Below are 14,447 nucleotides of genomic sequence, written 5' to 3'. Positions count from 1 at the left end.
AAGCCTGCTGCGAGCACTAGGGTGTGGACACTGCTGTAGAGGAGATGGTGGCTTTCTGGCAGCACCTTCAACCTCTTGGGCACATAAGGTGGTGTCAAGCCTTGAACAAAGACTCCAGCTGCCATGCAGGGTGTTGGTGTTTAGGGGGAACAGTTTGCAAGAGTGGGCGAGATCTATGGAAAGGGCAAGGTAGAGCCTGGCTGAGGAAAAGTGTGGAGAAGCCAAGGGAGAATAAATGGGAAGTGTGGGTGCCTTTTTGGTGGAGTACGTATGTCCAGAGCTTTTTTCCAGCAGTGGCAAGCATTGTCCAATTCCAGAGCATGGACCAAAATATTAAACGATAAACAACAGCCATCATTTACCTCACTAGATGAACACAGCCCGATTCCCTTTTGACTCTGGAGCAGGAAGATGCTATAAAAGAGTCCGTGTGGAGGTGGTACACCCGGCACTGCCTATCTGCATGCAGAGCAAGGGTGGGAGGTGGTTGCAGGCGAGAGCGTGAGCATGAGGAGAGGCTGGAGGAAGTGTATGTGCGGGCGGCTGGAAGGAGGAGGCTGGCCAGTCTGTGAAAAAGCAACAGCCTTGGCTGTGTTGAGAGTAAAGACTGTTCTGGGAAGTGGGGTTGTATGTGGGGTTTGTGTTTGCACAGTATTTCCAGAGTCTGTCATCAGCGGTGCTTCAAGTAGGTGGAGTTACAAAGATGGGAATCGTGATTGCGCATGCTCTGTTTCCTAATGGAATGCCCACCCTAACCCCAGCTTGCAGTCACACTGCATACCTCCAGACCTGAAAACCCACCACACCAGTGAAAGAGAGAAGTGCCATGACTGGTTTCCATACGAAGTTTGCGAACAACAGTTGAGAGGACTGAGACGTTAACTCAAATGTCTGTATGAACATCACATCTGAGCAGGTGGGACACTGGTCTTTGACCACCCCCAAAAGTAAAAGAGGGTTACTGTGTGTCACATTTCTGTGTCCATTGTTTCTTGCCCTCCCACTTGGGCACCAGTGACAAGAGGATGGCTCTCTCTCCTTTAATCCACCTGTCCACTCTCCAGCAACCTCAGCCTTCCCTTCCCCAGGCAAAGCAACCCCAGCTCTCCCAGCCTGTCCTTGTAGGACAGATGAGCCAAGTCACCTCAGTGTCCCTTTGGCAGGGCTGACAGAGCCCCTAGCTGTGCAGAAGTGGGAATCAGCCACACGATGACACCCATGGAGTCCCTGTAAGGGCACCTGGCATGCAGCCATCAAGGTCTCCTGCAGAGGAAGGACACCTTGAAGAAGCCTTCCCACTTGCTGCCGGGCAAAGATTGGACCAAAAGACAAAGCAGAAGCAACAGCCTTCAGTCAGGGAAAGACGTGCGCTTGCCCCAAAGTTCCTGCACCGAGAGCAGCAGTGCCTGCTGAGAGGTTTTGGTGGCACAGTGTGGAGGGGAGAAAGGCATCATCTGCGAGTCTAAACAGGGACACTGGACATCCCTTTCTTCTTGACTGCACGCTTGCATGTAGGAGGCCTTGCTTTACTGCTGAGCACAAAGGTGGGTTGGGTTTTTTTTTTCCCTCCCAAACAACTCCGAGTAGCAAGATGCATCACCAAAAGGAAAGGAGGTATGAAACAAGACTTCCAAATGTCAGGACTGTAGCTGAGATTCAGGCTCAGAAAGGACACTTCTCCCTGCCCATCCACAACTGGTTGACAGCTCGGGACATAAGCCAGTGCTCTTCCTTGCAGAGAGGGTATCTATCGGACGGAGGAGGAGAACAAACCACCACGAGTCTCCAGCTATGCTGCACAAAGTCTTTAATGAGAAGGAGCAGATGCAGTGGCACAGAAGAGAGAAACACGCCTGCAGGGTTCAGGGAGGCACAGAGAATGGCCCGTTTCCCAAGGAGAAGCTCCACACAAAGCGCTGGCCTTTTCCCATTCTGCTCTCCCTGGTGGCAATCCCAGCCCACCAAGAGCAGTCCCTAACTCCGGCACCCTCCCCCCATCAGCAGGAGGTTCATCAAAGCAGAAGAGAACGAGCCCTTTCTGCAGGAGCTCAGAGCAAAGCAGAGCCAGAGGAGGCACGGCCAGGCCTGCCGTGCAGCCGGGAGCAGTGCGCACAGGTCCCTCCGGCCAGGTGGCATGAGGACACCCAGCCCGTCTGCAAGCCGTGGCCACACTCCTGCTGCTGCAGGGTCCCCGTCTTCCTTCCTGCTCCGAAGGGGATGATGCGCCGGCTTCAGCAGTTCAGGCTGCAGCGGAGGGGAGGCAGACACAGCCCTGACCCCCCCAGACCAAGGGAGCCCCCAGAAGAGATGGGAACCCCCCCGGCGCTGAGGGAGCTCCCAACAGCAGCGGACAGAGAGGATCCCACGGCTGTGCTCTGAGGGAAAGAGGTGAGGATGGGGCCCGGCAGGGTCACCACCACCGGGGAGGCCTGGATGGCCACCGTCGAGTCAGCGCAGCGGGCGACACAGGGCTCACTGCAGCTGCTTGCAAGTGGGGTTGGGCCAGAGGCGCCGCAGGGCGTTTGGAGACAGGGTCTGAAGCCAAGGCCTCGCTGGTCATTAAGCCCTTGCCTCTTTCATCTGAAATATTTTGATCCCACTTCATAGCACCTAGGATCATAGAATGAATCATAGAATGGGTTTGGGTTGAAGGGGACCTTAAAGGTCATCTAGTTCCTGCATCCCTGCCATGGACAGGGAGACCTTCCCCTAGATCAGCTTCTTCAAATGCCCATCCAACCTGGCCTTCAAGACTTCCAGAGGTGTGGCTTCCACAGCTTCTCTGGACAAACGGTGTCTCACCCCCCTCACCGGAATGTATTTCTTCCTAATATCTAAATCTACCCTCTTTCAATCTGAAACATTCCTATGTTTCAATGTACAACAACAGTCCTATCACTACACTCCCTCCCCATCTTTGCTCTAGGACCCTTTCAGGTTCTGGAAGGTATCTATAAAGTCTCCCTGGAGCCTTCTCTTCTCCAGTCTGAACAACCCCAACTCTCTCAGCCTCCCTTTGTAAAGAGAGGTTCTCCAGCCCTCTGGTCATCTCTGTGCTGTTAACTGCAAGTCTTTGAGTGTGACCATCCAGCCAATTCCTTATCCAGCAAGTGGTCCACCTGTCAAATCCATGTCTCTCTGTTTTAGAGACAGGGATGTAGTGTGGGACAGTATCAAAGGCTTTACACAAGTCCAGGTAGATGACATCGGTTGCTCTTTGCTTTCCCATCAATGCTGTAACCCTGTTGTAGAAGGCCACTAAGTTTGTCAGGCAAATTTGCCCTTAGTGAAGCCATGCTGGCTCTCACCAATCACCTCTCTGTTTTCCACGTGCCTTTAGCATAGTTCTCAGGAGGATCAGCTCCATGATCTTGCAGGGCACAGAGGGGAGACTGACCAGCCTGCAGTTGCCTAGGTCTTCCTTCTTCCACCTTTTAAAAATGGGGCTTATGGTTCCCCTTTTCCAGGTGCTGCAAATTTTCCCAATGTGCCATGACGTTTCAGATTTGATGGACAGTGACTTAGGAACTTCATCTGACGGTTACTTGGGACATAGAAGTTGTTGATACGTCTGTCTTTTCCATGTCAGTTGTAGCCAGTTCTCCTGTTTCGCTCATCAGAGGGGGTACTGTTACTTTCATCTTCCTTTGCGGTCATAGGTACAGGAAGAAACCCTACTTGTTATTTTTAAAGTCCCTAGCCAATTTCAACTCCAGCTGTGTCTTGGTTTCCCTGATTCACTCCTTGCACTCCCAGTCCTTTCCCCTATAATCTCCTCTGCCCGTCTTCCTGCACATCAGGATGGAGAGCTGCTTGCGCCCCAAGAAAAATATCTTTTAGTATCTCCCAGTTTTCGTTGGCTTCTTTATCTCTGAGGGCAGTTTCTCAAGGTACCCCCCACACTGGTGCCCTAAGCATCCAAAAGGTTGCCTTTCTCAGGTTAAGGGTCCTTCCCCTACATTTAACAATCCTTGACCACTCCAGACTGAGAATTACACCTGGGCATGAGCGCAGCAACCCAGCCTACCTGCAATTTCCACCTCTCCAATAAGTTCTTCTGCACTAGTGAAAAACAGGCCCAGCAGTGCCTCTCCTCTGGTCAGGCTCTCTCTCACTCCACTAGTTTCCTGGACTGCTTGCAGTTGACTGTGCTGCTTTTCCAGCAGATGTCTGGGTGGTTGAAGGCCCCTACCAGGATCAGGATCTGCAAGCGTGATGCTTCCTAAAATCAAAACGATTCTTCTGCGTCCCTGATTCTTAAGGCCAATGAACTCGGAGGTCTCAGGCTACCGTGCAGGGAGATTTTAAGCTGCTTTGTGTCACACAGATTGCCTTTGTCACATTGCCCTCTTCATGATGAGCATGGCCACTGATCATGGTGAAATTGAGCCAGGAAGGACATGTCAAGCCAGCTCTCAAGTGCTTTCAGTGGAAGCGCTCCGGCTAAGCCTGAGAGACAATTCTCCCTGCAGGTCATCATAGACACACAGGAGACAGTGGGTAAGTTCAGGCAGAAGGTCAAGACTGCACAATCCCGTGCAGGAGACGGGACTAACTTCTCCAGGGATGTGGCAAAAATCAATGGAAAGGAAAGATCATTGGGGTTGGAGGGGAGCCCCTTGTGGGCAGGAGTGATGGCCACGATGACCTTGCTTACCCTCATCATGCTCAACCACGGCCTGGTTTTTGCGATCAAAGAGATGCCTGCATCCTTCCCTGAACGAGACCCACACCCAAGTTCTGCTGTTTTGCTCAGCAAATTCAACCCAGGGCCTAAAGGTCTGGATGACCTGCTTTTGAGCAGAGGCTCAGGGCATCAAGCCAAAAGGTCACGGCCATTTTTCCTTGGTCAGAGACGGGGTGGCCCATTCCATGCATTTCAAACTACAAAGGGACATCGGATCAGCCTCTCAGAGAACCTGGGAGTCATCATGATGTGGAAGAGTTGGGAAAAACCCTGAACTCCAGGCAAACGTGAGTCATTGTGCTGTGGACTTCAGTGGACACAGTGCCCCAGCCTCAGGCGTGCCAGGGATAGCAGAACTCATAGCGCCAGTGCGCCACTTTCCTCCAGGGCATTTCCACACAAGTTAGCAGCATTCCTGAAACAACTGGTACTTCCATGCAATCTCATGCTGCTGCTGCCGCCTTCCAGGGCATTGCCTTTTGGTGGCTGCTCAAGGGATTGTGTGATTCAGCCCACCCCAGAATAATGATGGTTGGAAAGGGTCTCTGGAGGTCCTCTGGGCCAACCTCCTGCTCTGAGCGGACCGAACTTTCCAGTTACACACCACATCCCAACAAATGCCCTTGAGGAAAGAAGCACTTTGGGAGGAATGAGGCTATTAGCTCTTCTATCACCAGCGTGTTTCAGGCCGGGGAACTATGTCCACAGCAGAGTGACTCACGTTTGCCTGCAGTTCAGGGGTTTTCACAACTCTTCCAGATCACTGACTCCCAGGTGCTCTGGGACACGGATCCAATGTCCCTTTCTGGATTTAAATGTGTGGAATGGGCCTGACCCAGAAAAAAGACCCAGGAGCTTTTGCCTCCGTGCCCTGTGCCTCTCCTCAAAAGCAGGTCATCCAGGTCTTTGGCCTCTGAGGTGAACTTGCTGAGCCAAACAAGTCCATCTGGCTGTGGGTCTCTTTCAGGGGAGGATGTGGGCATCTCTCTGATCACCCTCCTATGCCCTGATTTACTTCTGTCCAACAGGCTCTCCACTTCCCAATCTGAGCCCAGAGCCCTGGTTGGAAGAAGTGTGAGGACCTGGTCAAGTCATCAAGGGACATGGCTATGGAGACCCCAGGGAGAGGTCACCTCACAGAGACCTGTCTGGCCCCCTGCTCTGCTCTTCAATGTTATAAATCTGCCTTTGTTCTCTGGGGTCATAGGCAGAAAAAGGAGGTTGTGATAAAGCTTGATGAGTGTAAGCAACGTCCTCATGGCCCTCCCTCCTGCCTACACGCGGCCTCCCATCAGCCCAAAATGGTCCTTCGTTGCCATTGAGCTTTGCCACATCCCTGAAGATGTGAGTCTCTTCTCCCACCATGTTCTGTGAGCCTACGATGACCTGCTGGGAGAGAGATGCCTCCCAGGATCAGACTGATGCCATGCACTGAAAGCACTTGAGACCTGACTTGAGGTCTCCCTAATAGCCAAATTTCACCATGACTGGTCACCAAAGTCACCGTGAAGAAGGAGATGTACTGAATATGATCCATGTGACCGAAAGCCACTTAAAATCTCTGCACAGCAGCCTGAGACCTCCAAGCCAATTGGTCTTAGCAGGCCTGGACACAAATTAATTATATTGAGGTTAGATGCTATGCAGCAGGGGGAAATCGTTTCAGATGAAAGAGGCAAGGGCCTAATCACCAGCGAGGCCTTGGCAAGCAGCAACTGCTCGGTGTTTAGGTGCTTCATGAGCAAGGAATGTTTGTGGCCCCGTGGGGCTCTGGGACACAGCATAAAAGCCTGTGGTGCTCCAGGCTCCGCATCCTCCTCTCTTGGCTCCCTTTCCTCCAGGAACGAGGTAAACCTGAGTCCGCTCCATCTCTCCCTCTGGGCTGAGCTGCTGTCATGGGGGCTGCTCAGGTTGATACTTGGGCTGCCTCAGCTTGGCCCCGCAACAGAACTGCTGAAGGGCTGTGACCTGTTTCCCTTGTGATGGGGCTGGCAGGGGAGAGCAGGGAAGAGGGGGGTTCTTTCAAGCAGGAAATGATCAATGGGGCTCATCTACAGGGAGCTCTGCCCAGCAGAATTTCCACCTACGTTTCGTAGATGGGCTCTATCCAAATGGCCAAGAGCATGCAGGGCTTTCTTCAGCGCAGCACTGTGTATTCTGGAGATGGGGTATGATCAGTCTTTCCGCAGGTGCTTTAAACCCACTCTGCTGGGTCCTCTTCCAAAAGTGGGTCAGCTTGCCTGTGCCGTGCAACTAGGAGGGCACGATGAGGGCCGTGGGAGCTGTAAGCACAGTGTGTGTTTTCAGACAGTGTCACGGCCGTTGTGCATGTTAGCAAGCTCATCTGCGGGTTCTTTCTGGGCTTGCAGCTAGAGGTGGAGATGGAGGGCAGCAAAGCGTATCTTCAGAGAGAGCTGAGGAAAAGACAGACTGATACTGAGGTCTCTGTTTTCTCTCTGCTCTGCGTTTCAGCTTTGCCTCCCTCACCCAGAGATGTCTTGCTTCAGACCCTGTCTCCAAACGCCCTGCGGCGCCTCTGGCCCAACCCCACTTGCAAGCAGCTGCAGTGAGCCCTGTGTCGCCCGCTGCGCTGACTCGACGGTGGCCATCCAGGCCTCCCCGGTGGTGGTGACCCTGCCGGGCCCCATCCTCACCTCTTTCCCTCAGAGCACAGCCGTGGGATCCTCTCTGTCCGCTGCTGTTGGGAGCTCCCTCAGCGCCGGGGGGGTTCCCATCTCTTCTGGGGGCTCCCTTGGTCTGGGGGGGTCAGGGCTGTGTCTGCCTCCCCTCCGCTGCAGCCTGAACTGCTGAAGCCGGCGCATCATCCCCTTCGGAGCAGGAAGGAAGACGGGGACCCTGCAGCAGCAGGAGCGTGGCCACGGCTTGCAGACGGGCTGGGTGTCCTCATGCCACCTGGCCAGAGGGACCTATGCCCACTGCTCCCGGCTGCACGGCAGGCCTGGCCGTGCCTCCTCTGGCTCTGCTTTGCTCTGAGCTCCTGCAGAAAGGGCTCGTTCTCTTCTGCTTTGATGAACCTCCTGCTGATGGGGGGAGGGTGCCAGAGTTAGGGACTGCTCTTGGTGGGCTGGGATTGCCACCAGGGAGAGCAGAATGGGAAAAGGCCAGTGCTTTGTGTGGAGCTTCTCCTTGGGAAACGGGCCATTCTCTGTGCCTCCCTGAACCCTGCAGGCGTGTTTCTCTCTTCTGTGCCACTGCATCTGCTCCTTCTCATTAAAGACTTTGTGCAGCATAGCTGGAGACCCGTGGTGGTTTGTTCTCCTCCTCCCTCAGGTAGATACCCGCTCTGCAAGGAAGAACAACTCACCTCTGTCTGGAGCTTACTGGCTGTTGAGTGTGGAAGCTGGTGGAGGTTGATAGTGGAGCAGCAGAAATAAGCAAGCAGGCAAGAGAAAGAGTACAAAGCCTCATAGAAATGGACCGTGAGTCAGTAACCTGCATTTCCCGGCCTTGTGTTGTCTCTCAGGCTCAATTTTGAGTCCCGCCAATGAAAGCACTCGAGAACTGAGCTCCTTTCTTTTGGCAGTGTACCCAGCGGGCTTTGTGTGTATGGTGAGAAAGCAGTGACTTTTCACTGCCGGGCCTGACTACCTCCTGGCAGAGCACAGAACTGGGGTTATCAACTGGTCTGAGATGACAACACTCTGCCATGGGTTTATAGCCCCCCAGGCTGCCTGTTGCCTGCCGAAGGATGGAAGACTGTGGCCCTTTGATCATTTGCAGGCACATATGGCTACAGCAGGTTGCTGTACTGCTGTGGAGGGGTGGGATGGGAGAAGTGCATGGTACAGAGTGGAAAGGAATGCCCCACAGGGGAGTAGGCAATGTGGTGTCCCGTGAGAGTGATGTTTGTGCCACAAAGGAAAGCGTGCCTGTCAAGGCCTCTGGAAGCCTGGCACCAGGTGCTCACCATGCTCCGTGAAGTTGGGACAACCACCGAGCTTTGAGTGGAGCATTGCCCTGAATCTCCCAGGGAGTCATTGAACAAGGGCACTGAAGTGCAAAAGAGGACATGGTGGTGACTGTGCCATCAGGAGTCCATCCCCTGTCGTTGCAGACTTTGATGCATAGGCTAGAAGCCGGAGGCTTCCCAGTGGCCTTCTCCCAGTCCCATGCCCACCTGCTCCCTCCCAGAACAGCTCCTGAGAGGAAGAGGGGCTGCTGGTTGCCTGCCTGGGTGGTGCAGCATCTGAAGGAAAAAGGAAACCCTGAGGAGCAAATGCAGAGAGGGCCCAGAGGAAGAGAAGGAGAGACGAGCCATTTGCTGGTGCGTGATCTGTTCCACGCAGCCATGCCACTGAGGGTGGTGGAAGCAGCACGAGCAAAGGAGAAGCTCAGAGGGGTTGGCAGCATGGATGAAGAAGGAAAGGGACGGTGGGAGGTGGACCTGGAGCTGAGCCAGGGACCTCTTGATCTGCAGTCAGATGCTCTCCTCTGAGCAACAGTCCCTGCAGTGGGCAAGCTGCAGCTATACTCCCCACATTCACATCTACAGCCTCCTCCCAGCCCTCTCTATCCTGCTTTTGCTTTGGCCTCCTCCGCCTGGTTGCGGTGTGCTCTGGCCTGTGGATGTGGCAGGGAACCACCTGGAACAGGCAATGCCCTCGCAGCCCCTTTGAAATGCCAGGTGCTAACTGCTATGCAACTTGCTTAGATGAGCAAACACTACCTAGGACTCAGAGCTTTTATCTCAGGGTCACCGTGACTGTAGAAAATATAGAAGCTTAGCTATAAGAAAAGTTATGCTGATGAGAAAGCTACTCAAGGCCTGAAAGGAAAACTTTCAAAAAGGGGAAAATGTAATCGTGGGATAGAGGCCGTGAGACAGAAACCATGGAATAATTAGCTTGAAACAATTAGTTTGTAATCAAGGTAATAGGTAATGAAGCTAACTGACCATTTAAGACAGGGCACCACTCAGTCCTGCTGGTCCAGCCCTGCCCTGGGGTGACTGGGAGGAACCTCCACCCCAATTGCTAATTCTATGCTAAGGGTTCTTGTCCCTCTCCTTGGATGGCAAAGAACTGGCTTTTATGCTGGACTCCTAGGTAGCTTGAGCTATCTTAGCCAACAACTCACACACAAAGACAAACACACGCCCCCAGAAAAGAAGAAGAGCACAGTCACATGGATATGAGTAGAGGATAATGACAAACACCCCCCCCCAAAATTAACTTCTTCATGTGTGTGAAAAGAGTCTCCTCCTTCCCATTCCCAGGGAATGAAATGAGTCTGACCAGCCTGCAGTTCCCCAGGTCCTCCTTTGTGCCTTTCCAGAAAACACGAGTAACACTGACTTTCTTCCAGGCCTCAGGAACCTCTCCCAGTTGCCATGAACTTTCAAAGACAATCAAGAGTGGCCTCTCCGAGCAGTCCTCCTTGTCTGAGTGCTTTCATGAGCTGGAGGCAGGGAGACAGCATGGGTATCTGCAAGGGAAGTCCCTGCTACCTGAGTACCTGATGGGCCAGAAGCCAGAAGACTGCTTGGCTGTTGACTGTGAGGTCACCCCTGGCTCTGCAGGGAAAGGGCCATCCACAGGAGTCTTGCTTGTTCTAGGTGCCTTTCTTCATTCCCTAGTGGATACCACTGCTTGGTATATCATTTATATCGGAACAGTTCTTGGTCCAAAGGAAGCGGACAGCCCAGTGGAGGGAGACGTGGAACGTGCTGACGTGACAGTGTCAAAAATGGCCGTCAGGCAATCGCAAAACCATACGAGAACGCATAGGGAATGACGCTGTCAAAAGTTGCCTCTTCCCTGTCTTCAGGGGGTGGGGGCTTCCGTGCGTGACGTGCTTCTGGGCACACGGGTAGGGTTGTCTGGTCCCGACAGCCAACCACAGGTCTGCCTGAGAGCAGGTGGGTATGATGGGGTCAAGAAATGGCTGCCAGCCAATCACAGAGCAGCATGAAACCATGGTGTTTGTGGTGTTTAATAAGAAAATGGCAGCTGAAAGGAAATGGTGCCCTCCATGTAGGGAGGAGAAGGGACGTGCTGGTCAGATGTACTTCATGGTTCATCAGTGCTGGCACGAGGATTCGCCAAAGCCATCACCCACCACCAAAACCAGGAGCAGCACAGGGCAGATTTTAGCCCAGGAGCAGGCAATGAGTAGAGTCCTGCAAACCAAACTGCTTAACAAGCATGCAGCACGGAAAGTGGCAGATGCTCATATCCAACCGAGTTATGTGAACCAAGAAACCTGTGCTAGAAATGATCCACCCGGCCTATTGGCACGTCATACAATAGGATAGATAATTGTTACGCTAGCAGTCCCTGCTTCTTCCTCACTGATGGCTGAGCTACTACTAGACAAGCGTACAAGATATGGACATATCGAGTGCCTAAGAAGAAACCCTGGCTGGTTGCTGTGCCTTTTCACTTCAGGCAAAATGTACGTCATGCAACCAGCTGTTAGCCCGGGACGGCGTGAATGTGACTCTGACTGGGGCAGACTCCGACTGTGTTACCTCAGTGGTATGCCCTATGGTATTCCCAATGGGCACTGTATCGGCTACACGTGGCAAGGTTTGGGTAGCGGAGGGGTTAGGGGGTGCTGCAGGGTGGCCTCTGCGAGAAGAGCTAAGGGGCTGCCCTGTGTCAGAGAGAGCCAGCTCCAGCTGCACAGTGCACCCACCGCACACCACAGCTGAGCCATCAGCAAAGTTGGTGGCCCCTCTGTTTTTCACATATTGCAGAAAGGGCACAAGAGGCTGGGCAGAGAGAGGAGGAAGGAACAGAAAGAGTGGGAAAGAGCAGAGGGAAGATGCATCCCGCTAGGGCAGGTAAAGGAGTCTGTCTGCCGTGAAGAAGTTGACCTGGGACGGGGGAGAGGAAAGGTGGTGGTTTGCGTTTGTCTTTTTGTTTCTCGCTAGGTGAACCTGTTTGAATTGGCAAAAACGTGAATTTTCCGGGAGTCAAGCCTGCTTTGCCCACAACAGTTTTTGCTAAGCCGTGTCCTGGTGTTTATCTTGACCCATGAGGTTTCCCATCGTGTTTTCAGAGCTCGGCATCCCCCTGAGGGTGGGGCAAGGCACGAGCATCTGGGTGGGTGTTTGTCTGTGCTTACACCACGAGAGGAACATAGAGAGAAACGCACGTGCACTTGCATAGGACATGCACGTCTGGCACACGTATGAACGCAGCTGGGGAGCGGCACCGTTGCCAGCAGCCATCATGCTGAGTTTCCCTAGCCACCACCTGACACACAGCGGAGCACACACCCACGTACGGCATCATCGTGAGGTCGTGTGCGTGCAGGGCGCTGGAAGGAGGAGTCCGGCCAGTCTGTGAAGCGGAGGAGCAGGAGAGAGGCCAGTTTGTGAGGTGGAAGGGCGGGAGGCAGGCGAGTTTGGGAAGTGGAGGAGCAGGAGGGAGGGAGGCCAGGCTCCGGGCTGGAGGAGCAGGAGGCAGCAGTACCTCCAGCAGCGTTGGTGGTATAGTGGTGAGCATAGCTGCCTTCCAAGCAGTTGACCCGGGTTCGATTCCTGGCCAACGCAGACAAACTTTTCTCCAGCCTGGCTCCACAGTGCCTTGCCCACTTGGCAACAGCAGGCGGCAGGGGCTGCTCTGGACCGTTCAGAGGTTCTCAGGGAGCGCTGAAGCACTGGGTGAAGCAGGTGCCCAGAGGACTTTGGGATTCTCCATGCCTGGGTATCACACGCACGCAAGGCTCAGTGAGGCTCAGGCACTCTAAGCTTTGAGCAGGCTTTTGCACTCGTGACCTCCTGAGATGCCTTGCGGTCTAGCTGCTTCCGTGAAGCAACAAGTCCCAGAGAGAGCTGGGCCCTCCTTCCTCTGCACCATGTCAGGTGCAGCAAGTGAGCCTCTTCCCCACAGGAACTGGAGCTCAGTCGTTGCTCAGCACTTGGTGCATCTGCTGGCCTTTTGCCTTGACCCTCCAGCCCCTTTCCACTCGCACTGACTCCCTGAGACCGGCGCAGCATTCCCCCAGGGGTTTGTGTGGCAGAGCCCTCCTTGCCCCGCCTTCCTGGCCCCGAGCAGGCAAGAAGGAGGCACCCTTGTTGCCCCAGGAAGCGCCCACAGGGCAGCACTGCAGGCCAAGTGCTTGGCTTGCCATATCCTGAGGCTCTGGAGGGAACGGAGGAAGTCATGGGAAAGGTAGGCGTGTGCCTGGAGCCCCTTGACCAGACGTTGGCATGTGCAGAGCCGTAATTTGCTGACGGCTCCTCTTGTTGCTCCCGTGAAGGATTGCCTTGGCCTTGCGAGACGCTGCCCCTGTGCTGGGTACTGCGTGGTCTAACGTGCGTGTGGGAGCTGCGGTCGCCTGTCAGCAGCCCTTGGTGGGAGCAGGGAAGGGTGCTCCCAGGAGCCAGCTCGCCCTGCAGCAGTGCCACGAGGAGGCTGGCTGGGGTGGGCTGGCTCTGGCAGCTGCAGGGGGAGGAGCGGCAGAGGCAGTGTGAGCAGCAGCGGTGGGTCAGGATGGCCGAGCGGTCTAAGGCGCTGCATTCAGGTTGCAGTCTCCCTGGGAGGCGTGGGTTCGAGTCCTACTCCTGACAGGCTCCTCTCTCTTGGTTTCCTTCCCTTTCCTTCCCTCAGGGGAATGGAGAGTCTTGCTCCTCTAGGAGGGTCTTGGAGAGGGTCCTGCGCCTCTACCCAGTCTGTGGATTAGGTCTTGCTGCGGGTCCCAGCTGCCACCGCTAGTGGGGTGCATAGAAGAGAATCCCTAGGCAAGTCCACTTTTCCAGTCTCCTCTGCCAAACTCACATTCTGCATGACTCTCCCCGGAAATGCAGACCTTTGGACATTCTGCAAATCCCATCACCCACCCCCTGGAGAGCCAGAGGTGACCTCACAGTCAACAGCCAAGCCATCTTCTGGCCCATCAGGTACTCAGGGAGCAGGGACCTCCCTTGCAGATACCTGTGCTGTCTTCCTGCCCGCAGCTCATGAAAGCACTCAGACAAGGAGGGCTTCTGGCAGAGGCCACTCTCAATTGTCTTTGAAATGTCGGGGCAACTGGGAGAGGTTCCTGAGGCCTGGAAGAAAGTCAATGCCACTCCTGTCTTCCCAGAAGGGCACCAAGGAGGACCTGGGGAACTGCAGGCTGGTCAGAGTCAACTTGATGCCTGTGTAACCATGGGATAGGGGCCGTGAAACAGAAACTATAGAATCAATTTGAGATAATTAGTTTGTAACCAAGGCAACAGGTAATGAAGCTAACTGACCATGGCAACGTACAATGCTGCTATGTTCCATGTACAGTCCCTACCAAACCGAACAATAGGTTCGGAGATATTAATCTTATGAAGTAAGTTGTTATGGACAGGCGCACCCACAGCAATGATACTGCGCACGCCCGCAAGAAGAGGGTCATCCAGCGGACACGGGTGCGAGACCATTGACGACCACCAGAGACCCCTTGAGGACCACCGACTCAAATCACTGAGCATGCGTGATGGGGAGGAGAATATGGAAATGGATTCTAAGAAATGATTATCCTAGGACTGTGTGTTGGGTTTGCGTGGCAAGGTTTTGGTAGTGGGGGGGCTACAGGGGTGGCTTCTGTGAGAAGCTGCTAGAAGCTCCCCCTGTGTCTGATAGAGCCAATGCCAGCCGGCTCCAAGACGGGCCCGCCGCTGGCCAAGGCCAAGCCAATCAGCGCCTCTGTGATAACATATTTAAGAAGAAAAACACTTAGAGAGAGAGAGCTTTTGCAGCTGGAGAGAGGAGTGAGAAGATGTAAGAAACTCTGCAGACACCAAGGTCAGTGCAGAAGG

The 14,447-nt window shown here is 54.1% G+C and overlaps 2 non-coding genes across 2 annotated transcripts; both read left to right on the top strand.

Moving 5' to 3' along the window:
- Nucleotides 1–12,134: 12,134 nt before the first annotated feature.
- On the top strand, nucleotides 12,135–12,206 carry TRNAG-UCC (transfer RNA glycine (anticodon UCC)). The gene has a single exon. It is a non-coding gene; the product is annotated as a tRNA-Gly (tRNA).
- Nucleotides 12,207–13,143: 937 nt separating this feature from the next.
- TRNAL-CAG (transfer RNA leucine (anticodon CAG)) lies at nucleotides 13,144–13,226 on the top strand. The gene has a single exon. It is a non-coding gene; the product is annotated as a tRNA-Leu (tRNA).
- The last annotated feature ends 1,221 nt before the right edge of the window (nucleotides 13,227–14,447 follow it).

This window comes from Grus americana, chromosome 10 (genome assembly GCF_028858705.1).
Source record: "Grus americana isolate bGruAme1 chromosome 10, bGruAme1.mat, whole genome shotgun sequence".
In the NCBI taxonomy this organism is placed as follows: Eukaryota; Metazoa; Chordata; class Aves; order Gruiformes; family Gruidae; genus Grus; species Grus americana.
The sequence above is the reverse complement of the archived record's forward strand: the minus strand, read 5'-3'. Positions and strand labels throughout refer to the sequence as shown.